Consider the following 25,306-nt stretch of genomic DNA (forward strand, 5'->3'; position numbering starts at 1 on the left):
GTTTGCACCATATCCATGGGCACAGACTTGAGGGACCGTATACTTCGGTACTTATCTGAGGATGGATGGTATGCAGAGGTTTGTCAGGTATTACGTTCTCAGGTCACTCTAGAAGGGAAATATGTGGATTATTCCTTGGAGTCCGATGGACTATTACGCCACAAAGGGCGCATTTATGTACCTTCCTCTGGAGGGTTGCGAGAGTTCATTGTCTCGGAAGCTCATAGAGCTCCTTATGCTGAGCATCCCGGGGTTAAGAAGTTGCATGCAGACTTGAGGCAGTTGTATCATTGGCCGGGAATGCGGCAGCTCATTGCTGAGATAGTAGCTCGGTGTCTCGAGTGTCAGAGGGTAAAGGCGGAGCACCGCCATCCAGGTGGGTTGCTTCAGTCTCATGCTATACCAGAGTGGAAGTGGGATACTATATCCATGGATTTCATCATTGGTCTCCCTATGTCTTCTCGTCGCCATGATGCTATCTTGGTGACAGTTGACAAGCTGACCAAAGTAGCTCACTTTTCACCAGTTCGTACTACATTCTCAGCACCTGCAGTAGCACAGGTGTTCTTGCGAGATATTGTTAGACTACATGGCGTACCCCGCAAGATTATTTCTGACAGGGATTCTCTTTTCACTTCTACCTTTTGGAAGTCATTACAGGCAGCTATGGGCACAAAGCTCAATTTCAGTACAACGTATCACCCGGAGACAGATGGTCAGACAGAGAGAGTCAATCAGGTGTTAGAGGATATGTTTCATATGTACGTCATGGATCATCAGACCCGGTGGGAGGAGTATCTTCCCTTAGTGGAGTTTGCCTATAACAATGGGCATCACACTTCTTTGGGAATGCCACCCTACCAGGCATTATACGGCAGGCCTTGCAGGACACCCTTGAGTTGGGATCGCATAGAGGATAGAGTTGCTATTGGTCCTGAGTTAGTTCGAGATATGGAACAGCAGGTGGATTTGATTAGGCAGCGTCTCAGAGAGGCTCAGGATAGACAGAGGAAGTATGCCGATGCAAAGAGGATTGACCGTAGTTACTTGGTTGGAGACAGAGTTTTCTTGAGAGTGCGACCGCATAAGAGTCCGATCTGTTACGGAAAGGGTTCTAAGCTCGCACCTCGCTTTGTAGGACCTTTTGAGATTCTGGAGAGGATAGGCCTAGTTGCCTACCGTTTAGCTTTGCCACCTAGCCTGTCACGCATCCACGATGTGTTTCATGTTTCAGTTTTGAGAAAGTATATCTATGATGAGTCTCACCTTTTAGATTGGGATGCCTTGCAGGTGGAGTCGGACGGGCAGCTAGCTTTGGAGCCCATTCGCATTTTGGCACGCCGGACATTGGCCCTTCGAGGTCGAGAGCTGGACCAGGTTAGGGTCCAGTGGGATTGTTATGATGAGGTTACGGCTTCATGGGAGGACGCAGCACGTATGAGATCAGAGTACCCTCACCTCTTTGATGAACTCCAGGAGGAAGTTCATGCCTAGAGGGGGAGGATGTGAGGCCTCACCTCGACTCAGTTTGACATTCAGTGGATTTTATATTTTAGACTACTACGGATACTCTGTTTTGATGCTTTTTTTTGAGACTTAGAAATTATATGATTTCAGGATATTGGATAACATTGCTATGAATTGATGTTTTACTTACATGCTTTATGAGATAGAACACTACATGATTATTAGATAGAATGATATTGCAATGATAGATGTCGTTAATGAATTTGCAGGACTTTACTTTGAATATAGAACTATGATGTATGTTTAGTTTATGTGAATTGGGATGAAAATTGCTTATGTGAATTTGCTTGACAAAAGATGTATTCAATCTGTGCAGATGGAAATTGTATGCAAGTAATGATGTGCATTGTTATATTATTGAATTATATTTTATATGAATATTTGGGAGTACTAATGTGTAAATTGAGATGCGCAGGAAATTTACCATGTGACCATGGAAAATTACGGAGAATCAAACCTAGACTTATGTATGTTCGTAAAGCCAGGGTTTGTCTATTTGGAGAGACAACACCCCGTTTGTGTTGTATTTTATTCGTATCAGTATATGCTGCATGTGTGTTATGTGTTATTTAAATTTTTTGTGTAAAAACCTCAAGAGACAATTTCATGTTTATTTTGTAAAAGTATTTTATTAGTGTCACTTGACACATGTGTGGATTTAAATTTAAATATTTTATCTTGTCTCTTGATGGGAAAGTGTTAATTATTATTAGTTTTAAATAAAATAATGTGTTGTCAAAAAGATATTTTGAGAATATAATATTGGGAGTGGTCAACTTATGTTTGACCCGAAAATAAACTTCAGAGGGGTTTAAAATGGGTTAAATGAACACCTAGGGGTAGTTTATTAGGGTTTCCTGAAGCCCATAAGGTATACCTAGGGGTTAGGGGTAATTTTAGGCAAGTTTCTACTTTATTATGATCTTTTTAACGCTTTAAAAATTGGCTTTTTTGAGTTGAGCGAAAATTGAAAATTGAAGTGAAAATCAAATCAAGATTTTCCCTCTTGGAAGGAAAGTCTTTTTGCATTTTTGCTTTCTTCCTTCTTTTTGTTGATTTTTTTTTTAGAATCCTGTGAGAACTCAGTGAGTGAGCTTCTTAAGGAAGATTTTTGGGGAATAGCTGGTTAATCACCCACTCTCCATTTTTGGAGACAGAAGAAAATTTGGAAGAAAAATAATGTTATGGGATAAAGAAATTGATTAAGGAAAATAAAGAATTGTGGATTGGGCAGCTCTTCTTCAGATATCATTATAACCTTTGGGCAGATTAAGTTTGGTTTCATTTTACTTTTAATGACCTGTTTTTGTTTATTTCTGAAAGTTGTTGAATAAGAAAATCTGTATTCTTGAAAATGAAACTTTGAAAATCTTTTGGTTTTGTTTTATGAATGAATGTGTTTTGGGAGTTTTCTCAAGATCTCTCTTTCTCTTGGGAGAGAAGAGGATCTTGAGGGTGGTAGCAGTGACAGCCCTCGAGTGAGAGACTCTCTTTAGAGAGCGATCACAAGGGATCTTTGTGTGACCCTTGCTGCATGGCCTGTTTGTGCAATGGGGGTCATAAGGAGGGTTATAAGGCTAGAATGCCTTTGGGGGGCATAAGGATTATGGGGTTGAGATTTGATATTTTATTTGTGCCATGAGGTGGCTTCTTGTTATTTCATACTTGCAGAATTCTCCTCAGGGTATTTGGTCCACTATCACCCTTGAAAATGTTCACCACCAGAGTGTGGTGCTGTGAAAGCCAGGTTGGGAATGTGTCTGGAATATTTGTATGCTTTGTGTTTCTTTGTGTTTGCCTGTTTGTACCCGTCTAGGAATTGGTTCTCCGAGCTCGGGGGTGGCTACCAGTTAGCCTAGGCTGGGAGGTGAGCACTCCATGGTCAGGTTGTGTTTTCTATTATGCAGGAAATTCGGAAGAAAGAGGATAGGATTCATGAAAGATATTCAGAAGATTGTATTTGAAGATATTTGAATTCAGTTGCAGATGTATGTTTAAAGTTGTTGTAAATGAATGCCTCAAATTCAAGAGAAAGGAGAAGCAAGTTGAAATTTGTAATAGTAGACTTGAAATCTTAATGTTGTGACTGTTCAGAGAAATCATTCTGTAAATTTGGTAGAATATTCTAGAGATGTTTTAAAGAAAGAAAAGCTTGTTATTTCTACTTCGGGTTCATAAAAAAAAAGGGGTTTAAATTGTGTTGCATGCAAAAAAAGCTTCTTGTATTATGGAAAGAAATAAAAGATTGGTTTTTTCATTTTGACTTTAATTATATTTCACTTGTGGCAAATAAAAGATTATTGTTGTTGAAAGATTTCTATGCATTTTTTTTATAAAAAAAGTTGTTTTAAGTAAATATTCTATTTTAAAAAAAAAGAATATATAAATGGATTTCTTTATTTCCAGAAAAAAGTATAATGTATCTTTATAAAATACTTTGAATTGTATTTTTGTTAACATTGATTTAAAAGCTAGCTTTATAAATGAATATATATATATATATATATAAATATATATTTCTATTTTAGATTAAAACTTAATGTTATCTTTTTCTTTATTATATTAGTTTAGAATTTTGTATGTAAAATTCTCTTCAAAAAAAAAAAACCTTATATAAATTTATATTGAAATAAATTTCATTTTTATTTTTACTATGCTTATTTAAGTTATTTATAAATATATATATATATATATATATATATATATATAAATATATATATATTTATATATATATATATATATATACATATAAATATTATTATGTATTTTAATTAAAAAAAATTAATTTAAAAAAAAAAAATCTAAAACGAAGTTTAGGGGTCCCCGCAGGCTCCTCTGTGCGTACGCACAGTGGACGTCCGCACGGCGCCCACTGTGTGCACGCACAGTGGAGCCGCTTGCGGCTCCCACTGTGTGGGCACACAGTGGACGGCCGCGGCCGCCACTGTGTGGGCACACAGTGGAGCCGCGGCGCCCACTGTGCGCTCACACAGTGGCGCGCACGCGGCTGGACCCGTTTTGCTCCCCCGTGACCTGCATTAAAATATTAATGGGATTCATGGTCGCCAAGGGCTTCGGCCCGGCCATGAAGTTTAACAGTTAAAAAAAAATATAATAATATAAAGGGTTTAAAACCCTAACCGAGTGGAGGTTAGGGCAGGTTAATGTTAATTAAAATAATAATTAAATTATTTACCAGTTTAGTTAAATATACATATATATATGTTTCCATAAATACATATGGAAATTATATATATATGTATATAAATGTATGAATTTGAGCATTTTTGTATAAGTAATTAAATTTTAAATATATAAATATATGCATAAACAATTATGTATATATGTATATATTTATTTAATCCTGATTTTAACTTTGGTTAAATTATAAAGAGAAATATAAAAGAATTAAAAAGACTATAAAGTCATATTGGAGGATAAATTAAAATATCTCTCCTAATACTTCTAGTATGAATAATTTAATAAAACTATTAATTAAATATCTTTCGGAGATAAAATTTAAACCAGTAGGTTTTCTGGGATTAGAATATAACTGATTGTCGATGCTTCGTTCGTTTCAGAATGAGCTCGAACTTATTAATGGAATTTTCTCTAGCGCTTGTCGCAAGAGTGTGCTTTTAAATTAAATTAGTATCCTTTTAAAAAAAAAATTTGTTCCGTTTTTGCCCTAAATTTTGGGCATGACACTTCATATCATACGGTGGCTGCAGTATTACTACAAAAGGACAATGAAGGATATGAACATCCCATAGCCTTCTATAGTAAGTCTTTGCAGGTGGCAGAACTAAAATATGAAACCATGGAGAAACAAGCTTATGCCCTGGTTAAAGCTATTAAGGCTTTTAGGCCATATTTAGTGAATGCAAATATCATTGCCTATGTCCCACATGCTATAGTTAAAGATATTTTGTCTCAGTCTGAGGTTACTGGGAAGAGATGCAGATAGATTAATAGAATTTAAGAATTCAGCTTGGAAATAAAGATCACCAAATTGGTGAGAGGTTTAGGTTTGGCTAAGCTCATGATTGAGTCGAATCTCATGAATGTAGAAATACACAATGTTGAGGTTAGAGATGCTTTGGTCACTAGTATTGAGAGGCAACCTTGGTACAGAGAGATAATCCAAATTTTGAGAGGTGATACACTCCCAGAAGAAACGACATACAATCAGAAAAGAACTCTGAAACTCAAGTCCCAAAAATATGTGCTCATTCAGGGTGATCTTTTCTGGAGGAAAAGAGATGGAGAGTTACTAATGTGTTTGGATGAATTTCAAGCTAAATAGGTGTTGACTGAAATGCATGATGGAGTATGTGGAGGTCACTATTTTGCTAAGACTACTGCTGGTAAGATAATCTGGGCTGGGTATTATTGGCCCACCTTATTTAAAGATACCCAAGCATATGTTTGGAGATGTGACCGATGTCAGAGATTCTCATCCAAGCTCAAGTATGAAGGAGCCTTACCCCTAAATCCAGTCTCTGTAGAAGCTCCTTTTGTCCAGTGGGGCATTGATTTTATTAGAGAAATTGTTGAGAAGTCAGGGAGAGGTCATGGATGGATCATAGTGGCCGCTGATTATTTCACCAAATGGATAGAAGCCATCCCTATAAGAAGAGCTACTAGTAAAGTTGTCATTGATTTCCTGATGGATAATATTGTAACTAGATTTGGAACACCTGCAAAATTGGTGATGGATAATGCCATGTGTTTCAAATCAGAAGAATTTGTAGGCTTTTGTACTAGTCATGGTATACTCATGTCATACTCTTCACCTTATCACCCTCAGGGGAATGGACAAGCAGAATCTAGCAATAAAAGCTTGTTGAATATCATCAAGAAAATCCTAAAAGAGAATAAAAGATCTTGGGATCAAAAGCTAAAGTTAGCTCTGTGGGCAGATAGAATAATAGTTAAGAAATCCATTAGAATGTCACCTTTTGAATTAGTTTATGGTGCCCAAGCCAGATTGTCGGTTAATAACCTTCTTCTAGTGTATAAGTTTTTGCAAAATGAGGACATGGAGGTATTTGAACCAATGGAAAATAGAATGATCCAAATTGTAGAAATGGAGGAGCTTAGGACTTCTGCCCATAGGAAAAATTAGATGATCCAGTTGTAGTCAAAGTATCTTTTTGATGAAAGGACATCACTAAGGAAGTTTCAAATTGATGACATGGTTCTTCAGTGGAATGCAAAAGGATAGGATAAGGGAAAGCATAAGAAATTTGAATCACTATGGATTGGCCCTTTTGTGGTTCGTGACTTAAATGGTAAGGATTCATATTTTTTGAAGAATATGGATGATGAAATGTAGGAATTTCCAGTGCATGGACAATTCCTAAAGCATTATTTCTTTTAATGTCCATGCACGGTAGGTCCTTTGTTTGTACATATTTTGTTCCTTTCCTACCTTTCTGTTTTGGTCGTGTTTTGGTTTGTTTCTCTAGAGTTTTTGAGTTTTCTTGTGTTGACCTTGTGATCAACCATCCCCAGTCAGAGCCGCTATTATCACTGATTAAAAATGGGCTTTTCTTTCCCATGATTGGCTATGGTTTGTTGAATTTTTGAATAGGATGCAGTTTCAAATGCTTCAGCTTTGTTTTAGACCTCAAGGGTTTAAGGGTTTTTGATTTTAGATCCTCTTGTGTTTGTTTTAAACCCTTTGGTTTCTAATCTTTCATTACTTTATTCACTTAAGTAATGGGTTATGGGGTCGTAGGAAGTGTGCCCCCTTATTGTTTTCCTAGGCAATTATGTTAATTAATCAAAAAATTTATACCTTATATGTTTTTCTCTTAAAGTTGCCAAGCCCAGTAACTAGTGCGCATCTCGCGGATGGATCTACGGCTTTCGTTATTTCGCTAGGCGAAGTTGTGCATAGTTTAAAACCAGTGAAGTTGCAAAAATGACATGGCATGCCACATAGATGGTCCAGCTGGTTGATGATAGCGAGTAAAATGGTAGCATGCGACACAAGTCACAACAGTCAGTGGGTCAGGATTAAAGGCTAAAAGGTGGGCCCCAGAGGTGAGTCAGGTCATAGTCAGGAGATGACCTGGTGGGTACAGCTATCAAGAATAAATTGAGGCCTCGTGGTTTTCTTTCGACATATAAAAAAGTGACAAGTCAGCGTTGCAAATGACTCGACGCCAAGTGTTCATGGTGAGTCAACGGGCCCACTCCTCCTGAAAGCCTTTTTAGATGGTTAAATGTTGATCAACTTAAAAGATGATCCAACAACCCGTGCTATTTCGTAAGGGTAAGATGCTTATTCTTTATACCCTGTGAAATAGCGAGAGTGAATGAGAGCTGTCCATGTGTCATGATGGAGAACTTGGAGGATACAGCTGTCAAGAATAAATTAAAGCCCCGTGGTTTTCTTTCGGCTTATAAAAAATTGACAAGTCAGCACTGCAGATGACTCAACGCGAAGTGTTCATGGTGAGTCAGTGAGCCCACACCTCCCTAAAGCCTTTTCAGACGGTTAAATGCTGATCAACTTAAAAGATGATCTGACAGCCCGTGCTATTTTGCAAAGGTAAGATGCTCGTTCTTTATACCCCGTGAAATAGCGAGAGTGAATGAGAGCCATCCACATGTCTGGCGACATGTGGTCTAAGAAGAAAGTTGTGGGCCCACCAAGGTGGAACCAACGGTATAAAGGAAAGACACACGACCAGTATCAAGTGGAATGCGAAGGAAATTTCAAGGCCAATGGTTGTGCCCCACGTGGTATCATGTAGCCAATAGAGAAGCGGGACCCAACATGGAGCAAAAGCTATTAGTTAATCTAACGCTCGATCAAGTTTCTTTTGATTGAATGGTCGATGCTATTTCGCAGGACCAAGCTGCTTGATAGTTATGCTTCGCAAAGTTGCAAAAGAGCAAAATGAAACACTTGCAGGAACGTTGTGACCCGTTGGAGCGAAAAATATGAACTCTCATATGAATTCAATTTTGACAGGATGGCCAAAGCATGCGGAATCAATGATGTAGTTAAGGCCTGAGTACAATATTTGATTTCCTATCAACCAGGTGAAGATATCTTTTAAAGAATTTTGTAGAAGAGTGGATGCAGAGTTATTTTCTTTAGGTACAGAGCAAGTCAGTTCGGTTGCAGAGGAAATTCCTTCAAGTGAAGAATAAGTTCTCTCATATTCTTGTGTAGCAATTCTTGTGTAGTGTTCTAGATAAGATAATTGATTCGTCACAGAATTGCTTAAGAGTGGTATTCATTTCTTATGTTTTCAAAATAGCTCCTAAAAGAGAATTTTCTGGCAAAGTTAACTATTCAGAAAGGAGTGCCTGTGATGATCTAGTCACAAGAAGCATTCGAGATATAAATGGTAAAACCCTTGTTGAGATTAATGCTGAAGAATTCAGGAAAACTTTTGGGCTTAATGAGTTCACCAATTTTCTAGAACCTATAAATTTCACATCATTAGCCCAAATTTACGGTGCGCAGAGGAGTCATCTTAGGAACGGGCCTCTTAAGGAGTTTTTTGTGAAGATAGGAGGGTTAACAGTTGTAGGACCCAACACACAAGAGCCCTTTTTATTAAGTATGTTCACCTTGAGGGCTAAAGGAATGTATTGGGCACTTTGCCAAGTTTTGGGTGAAGATGTTGAAGCAAATATGCCAAATCATTACCTGTTAATGATTGCTCAGATTTTGAATCCTTCTCTTGCAATTACATTTGATTATGCCTCTTTCATTGCTGATGCTATTCATGGAGGGTTAATAGGAATCAAGAATGGAAAGGTGGATAGGCCTTTCGGATGGTACTCACTCCTGATGCATCTTTTTCTCTTCAAAGGTGGTGATTACTTTGCTAGTGGACTACTGGACCTTGTTAAGGAGAAAGAAGGAGAAAAAATGTCGGTACAATTATGAAGTACTGTGTTGTCATGGGATAAAGAGGATGCCAGTTTTTTGAAGTTTGATAAATATTTTACATCCAAGATAAGGACTCTCCTCTACTCTGAGAACCCAAGAATCCCCAAAGTTTTTCTAGAATTCATAAGACCAAAAGAATTCGCAGAGAACATAAAAAATGTTCATAACTAGGGTGACATTTACTTGTATCTAGTCTCCATAATTTTTAGAGTATTTGGTTTCATGGGCACCCCATTTTTGCTACCTTACCAGGTCCCTCTCAAAGTGGGAATCACATAGATCCTTAGACAAATTGGTGGTTTACAAGAGGAAGAGTTGACAGGAAGCTGTAAAGGGACTATTTTCCCTATAGCTACCATAGCCCACCAATTTGTAATAACAAAGGGAGGCTAGAATTGCTTTGAGGATTTCCTCAAGCCTTATCATTTGTTCACTGCAGTGTCCAAGTGTGCTGATCCAGAAGACTTCTTCAACGATATGTTTAGAAAGAAGATAGCATGCAGAGGTAGACCTCATCATTTCCAGTTTCCTGAAGACCTCATTAGAAATAAGTTTGATCTCGATGAGCAAGAGCTAAGGAAAGAGAAGTGGGTGGCTTATAAGAAAGCCTTGGATTTTGTGCATCAGTTTGATGTCGACTATGACCCATTGTCTATCTTTTTCCCTCTGGAGGAGAAAATAAAATTTTTGATTGTTTGCTTTGAAGATGTGTTGCAGACCCTGAAGGAGAAGAGGAAAGCTCTAATCAAAAGAAACCCTGAGAAGGCAAGAATGATCCTATGTAGGTCAGCTTCCAGCAAAGCAATCCCTCCTGGTGATTATACACTGCATAAGAAATCTAGTTATAGTGTGCTGATGCCTACAACAGGAGAGCCCTCTACCTCCAAAGGAAAGAGGAAGATACAAGATGTCATTGACATCCAAGAAAGCCCAAAGAAGTAAAGGGTGGGGAAAGAAGTACAATCAGATACACCTTTGTATTCCCCATCCCAATCCCGTATCCATATAGGAAATGAGCAAGCAGCAGCTGAGCAACTCCTATAGGTAGGTAGCCTAAGGGAAATTGCCTACACTTATGATGAAGTGGAGGAAGGAATGCCAAAAGAACCCATTGCTACTGAAATGGATATCACTACCACTGAACTCAAAGGACAGGAGTGGGATCCTAAGATAAAGTAGGCAAGTAATGCCTTCTTAGCTGATAACAATTTTGTCACATCAGAAGCATTTATGCAGTTTATATGGAAACAACACATAGATAAATATAATGCTAGATGTGAAAAGAGAAAGACCGAGGAGCCCAAAAAAGATCCAGCCCTAGCAGAAGAGGAAATAAAGCAAGAGATGATGGAAGAATTCAAAACCATCACCCCTGAGTAGGGAAGAGATATGGTAGCACAAGCTGGAGTGCTTATTTTTTCCTGAGTGAGATATAGCAAATTCCCTAGTACTAGATGCAGTGAGAAAAGAGACTAAACCCATGGAGGGGATTACTTTCAATAAGGACAATGCTGCACTCATCATGTGGTCTCTTAAGAGAAATGAGAGTAAGAAAAGCAAAGACACCTCAGGGTCAAGTTACCTTGGTGGGATGATGTTGAAGAGAGTGCAGAGTATAGGTGTAGTGGAAGCTGCTAGTACTATGTTAGAGACTGCAAAATTTAGTGTTGCAGTAGCAGAGAAGGAAGCTAAAGAGAAAGAGGCCCTCCAAGTCAAGTTGGAAATAGTTTTGAAGGCCTATAACAACGCCAAGGAGGAAGTAAGAGGTAATGATAGCATCATTGCCAAGCGACAGAGCCAATTGACTAGACAATACCATCAAGGTGAGTCTTCAACACTGATGATCTCCTCTTGTCCTGCAAGACCTCCACCTACTAGCCCTATCATTGAGTTTCCACCATCTCCAGGACCCTCCAGCTCTCAAATGGTTGATATTACTCCTCAAGAATTAGAAAACTTGAAACAGGCTCATGCCTTATATGCAAAGAAGTATGAGGAGAGAGTAAGGGCTACAATTTCCAATTTTGCAGATACAATAAATGCCTCATTTCTCTACAACAAGGTAGGTAAAATTATGGATAGATGGAATGATCTTAGGAGAGACAAGGCCATTTTGACACCTATTTTTGACAAATGGAGGCCTAGGGAGCAAGATTTAGAGTTTATGTGTGTATCCTGCGATGAAGCAAGGGCCAATCCCATCGTTAAATCCACTTCTGATGTCTCTAAATTCTTAGTACAATTACCAGCAGAAGTGGATAATATTGATAGGAAGGTAAATTTGTGCAAAAAGGAGTACACTGATCAAGTTTTTGAGTTGCTCCAAGGAGTTTTTCTAACCCGAATCAATTAAAGGATAAACAAATGTGGCTTAAGGAGATAGAAGCTAAATTGTCAGCAAGAGTTAAAGGAATTATTGATATAGATGATTCTTCTTTCTTTGTTTTGACAATACAAGAGATAGAGAAAATTAAGTCACATTATGGTTTTCTTAATTCAGAAGTCAACAAAATGAGAAATTCTTGGAAAAGGTTGACTAAAACTAAGGATAAAGTGATTAATTTTTCATGGCTGACAGAAGAGGTGTATGATGAGTGGACAACTAAATATGCCACCCATGATTCAGAACAATTGGAGAGTGCCCCTGAAAAGGTAGAAGAGGTTGCAACTGAACAGCCTGTTGAAGAAATTGTAGAGGCTAAAAAGAGCTTGTAACTATTTTTGCAAAAAGCTTGTAACCTCTTTATTTTGAAAGAAATGATTGTAACAAACTCTCCTCGAGAAGTCTAAAGCTTTGTGCATCCATGTTGTTATAAACGGATACCAGGATTAGAGGAAAAGGGGGATCGCAAAGAATTGTAAGAAAATGCTGCAGAAATTTATTTGAGCTTTTCTAAGTCTTATGGAGAATATTCAAAAACTTTCTTGTAATATTTCTTGAACAAAATATCAATATGCAGACCATTAGTTTTGAGTGAAGCTTTGTGTTGTCTTCAAGTGTGTTTACAATTTGTTTACTGTTTTCATTCTGAATAATCCAGGGTTGTTATGTTTGAATGGAATTGCAAAGCAATTTTAGTACAAGTGTTCATTAGCTTTTCTCTTTAGGAGGGAAATTAAAGATGCGGGGATCACTCATACCAGTAAACTCTTTGGAAGAGACTTTGAATTTTGATGATCATAGCTTAATTTGGAATGCATAAATTCTTGTAGGTGTCAGGCATATACAAGGATTAATAGAAACCAAGCCAACGGGATGCATAAAGATGTTTTGTTTGAGGAGTATTATCTAAGTTTAGATGACTCTGTGACCTTGGATAAGGCACTGGTATTGATTGAAGTTGTTTATTGCATGTTTTGTTGATTGAAATATTGAATTTAAGTATAATTTCCACTATTTGTTTTGAGTTGATTTCAAGGTGAATAGATCCACTGGTTTTCTGGACTGGTTTTCTGTGGGTTTATGTTTGAAAGTGTGAATTCAATTCACAAAGGTATACCCACCTGGGCTCTGAGTAAGTCCGAAGTGTAGAAGGTTCAATCAAACCTTGTCATATGTTGTCTTGAGAATTTCCTTATCTTTGATGTCTCTTCTGCACTGAGTTTAATCATATTATTTTAAGGATGTTAAAGGGAATTAGATTTTGAAGACAACACTCTTGACAAAATGTATTGAACTCACCAGAGATGAATTCACCACATTTGTCAGATCTCAGACACTTTAGCTTCAATTTTGTCTCAGTCTCAACCATAGCCTTGAAAATATTAAAATTCTCTAAAGCTTCAAATTTATCTCTTAAGAAAGTGACCCACATCATCCTTGAGTAATCATGAATCAACAACATGAAATATCTATCACCTTGCAAGCTTCTAACTCTATATGGACTACATTAATCAGTATGCACCAGATATAGTAATCCATTAGAAAAATGCTTTTTACTTTAGAAATTAACTCTTGTTTTCAACCCTAGTTGACATTGTTTGCATATAGGATTAGTAGGTTTCATCAACTTAGGAAGATATCTCATTGCCTGTGTAGAACTTATCTTAACCATGTTATCAAAATTCACATGACACATTCTCCTATGCCATAAAAAACTTTCATCAATATGAGAAATCAAGCATCTTTTACTAGCACTATTCAAATCAAAGATATTACCTATTGTCTTTATACCTAATGCAATCTCAATACCAAAGCTACCAAAGATTCTACATTTGTCATTCTTGGGCTGAAGATCATATCCCTTGTCAACCATCTATCCAATGTTCAAAAAAATTATTCTTTAGACCTTCTACATCTAGGACATCATCAATATTGTTCTTATAATCAAGAGAAATGAATCCTCTACCATGAATTATACCAAATTTATCATCACCAAATCTCACAACATGGCCATCAAACTTTTCCAAACTCACAAACTTATTCTTATCACCTATCATATGATGAGAGCATCCATTTTCAATCACCCATTCATCTTTCTCTTCAACTTGTGCAACCAAAGCTCTTTCCACATTCATGCATCTAGTAGGATCAGTAGGCATTGGATCATCTTCCTTGATAGCAATAAACACCCATTAATTATCACTTGAATTCTCTTTGTCATATTCATCATCTGTCACACCTTCATCAACAACATAATAACATTTACACTGAAATTTAGGCTTGTAGGGTTTCTTAGGAACTCTTTCCATAAAACTTGAGGCAAAATGTCCTATCTTATTACATGAAAAACATTTAAAAGGAAATTTTACTTCATACTTATCAGCTCCCTTTGAGAATCTCTAGGCAATAAGCACTTCAAGATCCTCAAGCTCTTTCTCCTCTTCTTCAATTTTTTTCATCTCTTTCTCATATCTGGATATCCTCATTGAATAACTTTCTCCTATATCATATCTTTTCCTATCCTCTCTAGAAACAGTACCTTTGAATGCAGATTCTAACTTAGGAAGAGAGTCACCAAACTCACTCAAATGAAATGCTGAAATCTTACCAATCAAAAATAATATTGTAATGGGCTATAGCTATAATGCCCCTCTAGGCCAACTACAAATAAGGAGGTATTGTGATATTATACCTTTTCTATAATGTTATAAATAGATATAGTTGATACTAAATGCTAATCAATATAGTTGGGAATACGGATAATTGAGGATGTGTGGTTGGCTTAGGACTTGAGGCCTTTTTTTTTTTTGATAAAAGTGGATAGAACCACTGAACTATATTAAATTTTAAAATTTTTTTTATAGTGTCTGGTTCAAAAAGCACTAAAGGGAAAGAACCAGTAAGAAAACCCTTTAGTATTTCTTATGTAACACAAGCCTATTCTACCCAATACCAAAAGCCCATTGGCATAGTACATAAAAAAACCATCCCAATTACATAAGCCGCATTAGATATAAAGGAAGCTGCCAACAGAAGCATATAGAAGGAATATTAAAGTATGATCACTAAAGGATGCACATCCACTGCTGCCAAAAAACACCAGTCTGAGCCACCCCTGTCTATGAAACACAATTCTCCAAACCACTGGTTAGAATGATACCACATAGTAGAAATGAAACCATAATCAAAGACCCTATCAAAATAAACATTGTGATCAAGCATAGTAGAACCCAGACCCAAAAAAAACCACACCAAATAAGGAGGTTGATGAAGACTACAAATATGCCCTTCTTTACTTCAAATATTCTAAAACCGAGGAAGGGATCTCATCCACACTTATTACCCACATATTAGCTTCACTGTCAATGGCTAAGTTAGCCAAGAAATCTACAATCTTATTCACTTCCGTATAACAGTGGGAAATCAAAAAGGAATCAAAAAAATCTAATTTTTGCAAAATATGATCAAGTATATATTGTAATTGCCAACAATTTGACTTCTTTTTGATGAAACTTTGAATAATAACCATAGAATCACCCTCAATTATCAAGTCCTTAATTCCCAAAGATATAGCCATATCCAAACCCATGGACAAGGCAAATAATTCTGCATAATTGTTAGACTCGAAACAAATCGTATGACAATGAGCCTGAACAAACCTTACCTTATGATCATAAATTACCATACCTACCCCTGCCAGGCCAAGTTTGCCATGAGAAGCACCATCAAAATTCAATTTAAAGTGGCCTTGCAGAGGAGGTTTCCAGCAAGAAAATTTTTTCTTACTTATAGCATTAGTCTTATTTAAAATAGATCCATGAGAAGGTAATACTAATAATATTCTCCAAACTCGAGTTACCCTACCATCCCAATGAGAAAAAGAGGTAAGGGTTTCCAAATTATTATAGATAAAAGACAAAGCAATTTCAGAGATGGAAGATTCAATCCTCAATAAAACCTCAGCCAAGGAAGAACTTGTTTGTTTTAAAATCCTATTATTACGCTCTAACCAAATATTCCAAAACACAATAGATGGAGAAATAATCCAAAGACATGCATAGAAAGATGAGGCAAATAGGAGAGGCCAGGCTCTAAAGTGGGAAAGGAGATCCTTACCAATAACAAAGGATAGATTAAGCTTTTCAAACAACCACTGCTAGCAAGCATAGGCAAAATCACAGTGAAGAAACAAGTGTTCAGAGGATTCTAAGTTTTTATTACAAAAGACACAAGAAAATACTGCCATAATACCCAACCTATCAAACCTCATTCCTGTAAGGACCTTATCCTCCACTGCTAACCAAGAAAAAGAACCAACCTTTGGGAGGCAAGCCATATGCCAAAATAGCTTGTATGGCCAAGTAGATAAATCTTTAGCAACCAAGAGAGAATTATAGCCATCCTTAACTGTGCACTTACCAGAGATATTCCTTGTCCAGATAAGCTCATCATCGACATCAGAAAGAATTATTACTCTCTCCCCCAACATCTTTTCATATTCCAATTTCACATTTTGGTCAATATCTAAAAACTCAATTGATTTCCATTTTTCCACCTTAAGATTCCCACTATACTCAATTTCAAAATAATCAGCCACAAAGACACCCCAAAGGGAAGAAAGAGTGGAAATTAAAGGAGACCAATCCCTCGAGTTCACCAAAGGGGGTTGTCCATTCCAAATTTCCTCCCAAAACCTGACCTTTCTACCATTATGAACAATCCATGAGAGATGAGGTAAAATCACTGATCTACATTTACATAGAAAATTCCAAATAGCCAAACTAGACGGTAAATTAGAAACTTGAAAAACATACTCTCTTGATCTATTATTTAAATATTTAGCAAACATAATTTGTGCCCAAAAGGAGAATGGTGTCTCATACAATTTCCAAACCAACTTATCACCTAGGGCTGAATTCTGACTTTCCAGACTCCTAATGCCTATGCCCCCAAGGTTTTTAGGCAAACAAACTTTATCCCATGTTACCAAAGGAAGTTTCTTCTTACGTTCTTTATTATTACTCCAAAGGAAGGACCTAAGAGTATCTTGCAAACTAACAAGAACTGCTTTTGGAGAATACAAAATAGACATAAGATAAATAGGAACAACATTTAGGACAGACTTAATAACAACAATCTTACCAGCCAAAGATAACCATCTATGATTCCATGATAGGATCCTTCTAGAGATAACTGAAATGATCTTATCCCAAAACTCAACTCTATCCTTCTTAATGAAGAAAGGTACACCAAGATAAGAAAAGGAAAATTTCCAGATGTAAATCCCCAAAAAATCTTCAATTTATCATGAACCAATATTGAAGCATGAAGGAAAAAAATCTTTGACTTATCAACATTGATTCTCTAACCAAAAAAGGATGCATAATTTTGTATTATCCCCTTTATCACTCTTGCCTCACCCAAAGAGGCTTGACCAAATAACAAGGTATCATCTACAAACAAGCAATGCAAAATGCTTTGTGGAACATTATGAATCCTAATTCCCTTCCAAATCCCTCCTAGCTTAGCGGCTTTTATAGCCCAGCTGAACATTTTAGCTAGAAGAATGAACAAGAAAGGAGACAAGGGATCCCCCTACCTCAAACCCCTAGAAGAGGAGAAAAAATCACAAGGGGAGCCATTAATTAGAACCGAGAACCTTGCAGAAGAAATACAAGCACGAATCCATTTGACCCATGCCTTGGAAAAGCCCAATTTAAGTAGAACAACACACAACGCCCCCCATTCTACTCTATCATATGTTTTCATCATATCTAATTTGAGGATCATGGCTGGGATTCTCTAAGTAGATGCTTATAATGAATTTGTTATGGTAATTTTTTATTAGATGAAGAATGACCATTTTTCTAAGGGATTTTGATGTAGTAACCTATGTTGCAGCAACCAAATATATACTATTTTCTTGTGAAATTTATATTATTGGTTTTCTATGGTAATGCCATGTTTATGCTAGCTATTGATTGTTTTATGTTGAATGTATGGTGTGCCTTTATTACCCTTAGCCTTGTTCAGTTTTAGAGCATTGCCCGTTGTTAGTCGTTAGCCTAATTAGATCGCCACCTAGGCAATTATCTGATGACTTTGATATGTGGTATGTATTTGTTATGTTTTAAGTTGGATAATTGTTTTAATGTGTTGGTAGAATTCATTATTAATTATTAATTTATTTTTAAAGTGTTGAGTATATTAGAGTTAATTAAATTAATTATGTTACTTTCAAATAATTAATAATTGATGTCTATGTTAGAATGTATAAATAAATTAAGGAGTTAAATTAACACTTTATCTTTTGATTAATAAATTAATATTATAGTTGTAAGCAAATTAATTAATAATTTTTTTTTTTAAATAAAGTAATTAAAAATCTTTATTTATTAATTTATTGATATTTTAATATTAAAATAAATTAATTTCAATTTTTAATCTATGAGAATTTTTAATAAAATTTAATTGAGTTTTTAAAATGGGTTTCTTTTTGGATCTTCTGTGTGTGCGTGAGTTCTTGGGGAAATTTCCATTCCCCGAGATGACTTTTAGGAAAACCCTTTATATTTTGGAATTTTTTTAAAATGAGGGGTTGGTTCTCTTTTGTTCTTTTTTTGTCTTTCATGTTTGATATGCTATGCATGACGCAAATATATTAAATGTAGATGGATGTTCAACAATGATATGATTATTTACATTTATGGAAATTTCTTAGAATTCTACAGGGGATTTGTTCTTTATGAATTTCATTTTGATATAAAATAATTCATGAAAAATCAGATCTTTAAAAATTAGGGTTTTGCAATGTTTTGATCATATCTCACAAACTACTTGGAATTTTTGTAGTTTGGGAATGGTATCAGGAGTTCCCAGTAAATAAATCAGATTTTTTGGATCAACACCTTCACACATTGGGTCTTCACTATTTTTTTTTTGTTTTCTTGTCACTAAAAGTCAAAACATTGAGATTTGGTCACATTCAACAACTTCACAATTGGACAAAATTGCAAAATATTTTCAAAATCACATTTGGGTTTACATAAATTGCGTTTGTGTTCACAACTAAGAAATTGCAAAATATTTGTCAAGAGAAAAAGGAGTTAAGTTTTCATATTCAAAGAGCTTCTAAGGCTTCTTCCTATAGGGCTTCATTCTCTAGTCAACTTGTCTTGGTCACACAGAGTCAATCATTTTACTTCACTTTCATTTCCCACATACATATTTTCCAAATTTGAGTCAAAAGCTTAGTTTTTTTGTCCTCATCAAACTTTGTAAACATACTATAACAAAACACTAGGTGATTCTCATATCAAGATCTATCATCTTAGGGTCTCATTTGGTCTTCTTGAGTCAAGGTCAACTTACCTCATCAAGAGATCCATCATCTCTTTGGAAGACACACCTTACTCTAAAACATACATACTTTGGTCTTACACTCTTGGACATTGCAAGTTTACTCTAGATTCATCTACACTTTATACACCTCTTGGTCTTCCATAGTCTTTGCATTTTCATTTTATCTTTCATCTTGGTCAAGACTTTAGTACATGGTTTAAATCTATTCATAAAGGTCTAAAAGGGAAGCCAAATAATCATTGAGGTCTTTAAACATGTGTACAGTTTATGAGTTTTATGGAGATGAATTTTACAATCCATTTGAAAATCACAGTAATATACCAGACAATGACAATGACAACAATGAGAACAACAATGGAAATGAAAATGACAATAATGATGCATTTGTGGATTCTACAGAAGTTTAGAAAACTATCACGGGTCCCCATTTTAATTAATTGGTTCAAGAAATCATGAAGAGGCATAGACAATATTTCCTACAAGTTATGACACAAAGTGTAACAAGATTACCCCATGATTTTGATATGTCACAAATTTTGGAGGATTATTCCAAATCAAACAAATCAAGTTAATACAGGGCATGTGAAGCTCAATAATGGTGGTAATAGAAGAGAGTGTCTTGTGCTTGAGTCACCTTCCTCCCTATTTTAAAAACCTGAAATTCTAAACACATACACTCATTCTCAAGCCAATTATGATAGAACCTCTCATGAACAACCCCACAGTCATCATTTCCCATGGAGAAGAACCACCACCACACATGCTCATGATAATACCCAAGATCATACAAATGTGTACATTTACAATCAAGAGAATATTGAAAATCATGACACGAGGAGACCTCGTGTCAGATTTGGGCGAAATATCCAAGATCACTCTTATGATACCTCATATCCTCATGGTCATGACATGTATCAACCTATACCTAGTGCTCCTTATTACAATACCATACCAAGTGGTCTATATCCAAGCTATAATTATGTCCCTCCTCCATATGAACAAATCTATGTCATGGACGTGTTCATATGACAGCTCATTTTGTGTCTATGTTCAGTGTACATGTATCGTCAGTGTTCAATGTAAGGAATACAGCTAGATTGGTATGAAGGCTATTATAAATAAACATAAATGTCATGATATGGCCATGAATTTCTAGCATCTCCTTCCAATTTTTACAAACTTTCTTTAGTTTGCATCAGATCTATCATCTTAGGGTCCCACTTGGTCTTCTTTAGTCAAGGTCCACTTACCTCATCAAGAAATCTATCATCTCTTTGGAAGCCACACCTTACTTTAGATCACATATCTTGGACTTATACTCTTAGATATTGCAATACAATCCTATATTCTCATTACATTTCATATTCTTTCTTAGTCTCCCATAGCCTTCACATTTTCTTCCATCTTTCATTTTAGCCAAGGTTTATTTCATGGTTGAAACCCATTCACAAAGGTGTATAAGAGAAGCCAAAGAAGCTCTAATATTTGTCAACATGAGTACTTATTAATTTGATGATGATAAATTTTACAACCTATTTGAGAATAATAACAATATACCAGACAATGACAATGAGAACAACGATAACAATGACAATGTATCTATCACTTCCGCAGATATTTAAGAGACTATCATGGAACAAAGGTTCAATAGATTGGTTGGAGAAATAAAGAGAAGAGATAGACAATACTTCTTTCAAGTCATGGCACAAAATGGGATAAGGCTACCTAATGATTTTGATGTGTCACAAATTTTAGAGGAGGGTCCAAATCAAGTGAATCACACAAATGCAAATATTAGAGGAAATAATGGTGGTAATAGGAGATAATGTTTCATGCTTGAGTCACCCTCATCCTTATATCAAAAAATTGATTCATTTCATGAACAACCTTATGGTCTTCCTCTCTCATGGAGGAGAAACACTAATTCCCAACACACTAGCACACAAGATAGAACCAATACATACAACTATACTCATGAGAACATTCAAAATCATGACATGAGGAGACCCCATTCTAGATTTGGGGTCAATACTCAAGATCATTCTTATGATACCTCCTATCCTCATGGTCATGACATACATCAAACTAGACCTCATGCTCCTCACTACAACAACATACAAGGTAGTCCATATGATAACTACAATTATGTTCCCCCTCCATATGAACACATCTTTGATCAATATCACCCATACTTGCATTAACTTCCTCCTACACCTAATGGCTCAGGAATGGGACTAACTCAAAGAGAAAATAAACATAATAATGAATTGGAACAATATATCAAGGATTTGTAAAAACAAGCGGAAAACATGGATACACCATTGAAATAATACCAAATGAGAGACATATGTGTTGCAAGGTGTGTGCCCTTGGTCTCCTTGTGTTGTGTAATGCAGCCCTCAAGTTTGTGACATGGATTAACCACCTCCTGTGGATTCTATGAGTCAAGTGGTTCTATCGAGGATTAATAGGTTGATCTTTTGGTGCAACAACAACAACACTTCTAACAATTGGTATCAAAGCCTTGTTCCTCAGAGGAAGCCTAACTGCTTGAGGAAGATCCGGAAGATTCAATCAATGGACTCCGATTTGCAGAAACAACTTACTGTGGCACTTGAAGACCTAGACGTAGAAAGGCAAGAAGCAAGTATCCTAAGAAGAAATATGGATGTTGCTGAAAATTTCATTGAATCATTGAAGGAACAAGTGAAAACATCCAAAGAGAAGAGAAAGGAGTTGATGGACAAACTCAAGGAACAAGAAGAGAAAAACATTGAGAATCAAGCCATATACATGTATGAACAATCAAATGGTATTACACAACTATGAGATAAAATAACCCAAAAATTGGTACCCAACTTATCTCAAATCCAAGAGGAGCTATGAAGGGTCAAAACACACACTAATATTTGTAACTCCTGTTGGGCATCTGGAGGAATTGATTATGTGTTGCATTGATGTTTTGTCATCGATACCAACACTAGTTCTTTGGATGCTTTACCAGCACCCTTCCGGTCCCTGTAGGTTGAGTAGTTTCTGTAGACATATAAAAATGACCATATTCCTAAATAAATATTTTATGTTCATTTCTCTATTTAATTAAATCCAATTTAATTAAATTACCCGCATTCCTCTATTAAATTAAATAAATTACTCAATTTATTTAAATTAAATTCACTAGACTTCTTTTTACCATTTAATGAATAAATCATTTTATTCAATTAAATCCCCCCTATCCACTTTTAATTAAATTCAAATTTAATTAAATAGTTATCCTAAATTGAATAAATCTAATTTATTTAATTTCCCCAAATTGCAACCAAATTGAATTAAATTAACTTTATTTCAATTAAATCCTATTATCCCTCCATCCACTTGCATTTTCCTACATCTCCCACTTGCTTCCTAAACCTATTTCTAATCCCTTCTAGACTCTTCTAATCACTTCTAATTAGCCTAGCCCATCTTCTAAACTTTGTCACATCCCTAAGCAAAGGGAAGTCACTTCTCAAAACCTTAAAGTCTTTGATAACCATTAAAGGCTTCAAGTCTTCAACCACTTAATATCCCCAAAGTCTCCCAAACCATTAATGGTTAATTCAACCCTGTTACATGGTTAGAGACTTTTTGCCTAACTTAACCTTCATCCAACCCAAGGGTCTCATCAAGCCTTTAATGCTTTGACCGTGATTATCTCTTAATCATTTACACAAGGGTTTATCCTTGGATTAACTCTTAATCCAATGGCTAAGCCTAACTTAAGCTTAATCCTTATCTCTAGATAACCATAAGGTCTTCTCAAGCATTTAATGCCTCCAACCCCTTCTCTCAACCCAACCCTATGTTGACACTTGTCACCATTTCATTGGTGCAAATTGCAAACATGGATCCCCAACTTTCAAACTCAACCCTTGATCAACTCTTTCAATCCTGACCATCCATTGCCCTATTTTTGCTATAAATAGAGCTCTCATTCCTCCATTTTTAGAGATCAATCCAAGTTTGTAGTATCATACTTATGCTCAAATACATTCAAGATTTCATACCATTTTATGCTCATCATTTTAGCCTCTCTTTTAACTAGGAATTAGTCTAAATATGCATGTTTAGAATACTTTCTATATCATTTAGCTCAATCATAGACTAACATATCATGCTAGGATAGTTTGTTTACTAATCTTGTAATCTTATACTTAGTTTATTGCATTTCTAGAATCATGCATAGCTTAGGATGCATCTCATATTAAATCAACAAAAAGCATCCCTCATTCTTGCATTTGCCATCCTTAAACCATTTTGCTCAGTGATCTGAGAGCAAAAACTTTGGTTTGAAGGACCGTGTAAGATAGAGAACCATGGGACCCACCTTGGGAAGCTGAGTAATACTTCATTACTCCATAGCTTGCACCAAGAAGTCCTGTGGGTGTGTGAGCAAGGCTCCATAGAGCTCCATTTTTCACATATTGAGTTCTATCAACCAACTTTTCCCGCACACATTTCTGGCGCCCACCATGGGGCTCGACCCCATATATCAAATTGGTTTTTGAATTTAACCACTTTTGCAGGCACATGGGAAAAATGAATTAGTGCATTAAGTCAACTTTTTAGCGCATCCGGTTAACAGCCTAGCGCATTCGGTTCACTGTTCAATGCGTGAAGTCCATCATCTAGCACGTGAAGTCCATATATTAGCGCGTGAGTCCCACTAATCTTTTCCTGTAGGTCTTGACGCAGGAGAAAAACAAAGCAATGCTTTCGGTGCACAGGGTAGTGCATCCCGAAGACAGTATAGCGCATCACGAGTTTCTTTTAGCGCATCACTAAGATTTTGTAGCACGTACAGTTTGTTTTGTAGCACATCACAGACAGAAAAGAAAAGAACTAAAATTTGTAACCGAAAGTTTAAAAAAATTAGACTTGTGGAAGTCCACCAAATCATCTAACATTTTTTCTCTGATTTTCTTGCAGGATTCTAACAAATTTGTTGCAGAAAGGAGCTTAATCTTAGAATATTTAGATAGTTAGGATTTTCACTAACTTAGTTAAAGTTAGTTTAAATTTTTAAAACGTCTTTTATTCTTAAAATTGAACTCACTTATTTCTTTTGGGCTATAAAAAGAACCACTATCGGAAATTTTCTTAATTTTATAGGAGAAAAAAACAACTTTATTTTAGGCTCTAAAACGAACAATACAAACTTTCCTTTTTTGCAAAAATAGAGCTTAAAAAGAACCTCACCATCCTTTGGTGTATAAAAGGATTCATTTTCAAATTTTGAAAAGGAAAGAACCTCACTTATGAAGTTTTGTTACAATCAAAAGAGGGAAGTTATTCCCCTTCTTCGATTTTCTTTTGTTGACCATATCAAAAATTTTGCTTTGTCGACCAGGTTCCTTCACTAGATTAAATAATCATTGCTTTCAGGAACTAAAAAGAACACCATACTTTTTTGAAGCAACATCTCCAAGTAGAGATTAGCAAATCACTGAATTGAAGGCTTAAAAAGAACTTTGATTGCCTTGTCTCGAAAGTGGAAGGTATATGCTCTCCCCTTAACTGGGTGATCAAAAAGCCAAAACACTCTTAAGCTTTTTGTATTTCAAGCATAAAACCTTTAGCAGGCCTGCCTTCCTGAGGAGTTGGAATCAACTCTTAAATCCATTTATGGCCAGTGTGAAGGGAACGACCTAAGTGGGGAATAGCTTTGATGCCAAGAATTCCAACCCATTATAATCAAACATGGAAAGTGATGAAAATCCTTTTCAATGGTTGCGTGCAGCGATTAGCCTTCCCCTAGTATCCGCGAGATACGTAAAGCCTTTGTTCTAAAGTTTGGGAAGCCTCCTGAGGGATTTTATCACTGACGGCCAAATGGGAAGCCTGATTACGAAACATAGAAATAGAAGCTTTGAACTACGTTAGTAAACAGACATTTATAACATCATAGTGCAAGGGTGAGGAAGAATCCACCCCCAAGATTACTCACCATATATCTCCCAAGATAACTACTCAACTGTGAAGCGATTCACTTTGAGTTAATTTCTGGCAAAAGGTAAAAAAACGGGTGCCATCTATGGGGTGACATGACTAGTGGGCTATGATGTTATTTATGA

The sequence above is a fragment of the Cryptomeria japonica genome, chromosome 4 (assembly GCF_030272615.1).
Source record: "Cryptomeria japonica chromosome 4, Sugi_1.0, whole genome shotgun sequence".
Classification (NCBI taxonomy): Eukaryota; Viridiplantae; Streptophyta; class Pinopsida; order Cupressales; family Cupressaceae; genus Cryptomeria; species Cryptomeria japonica.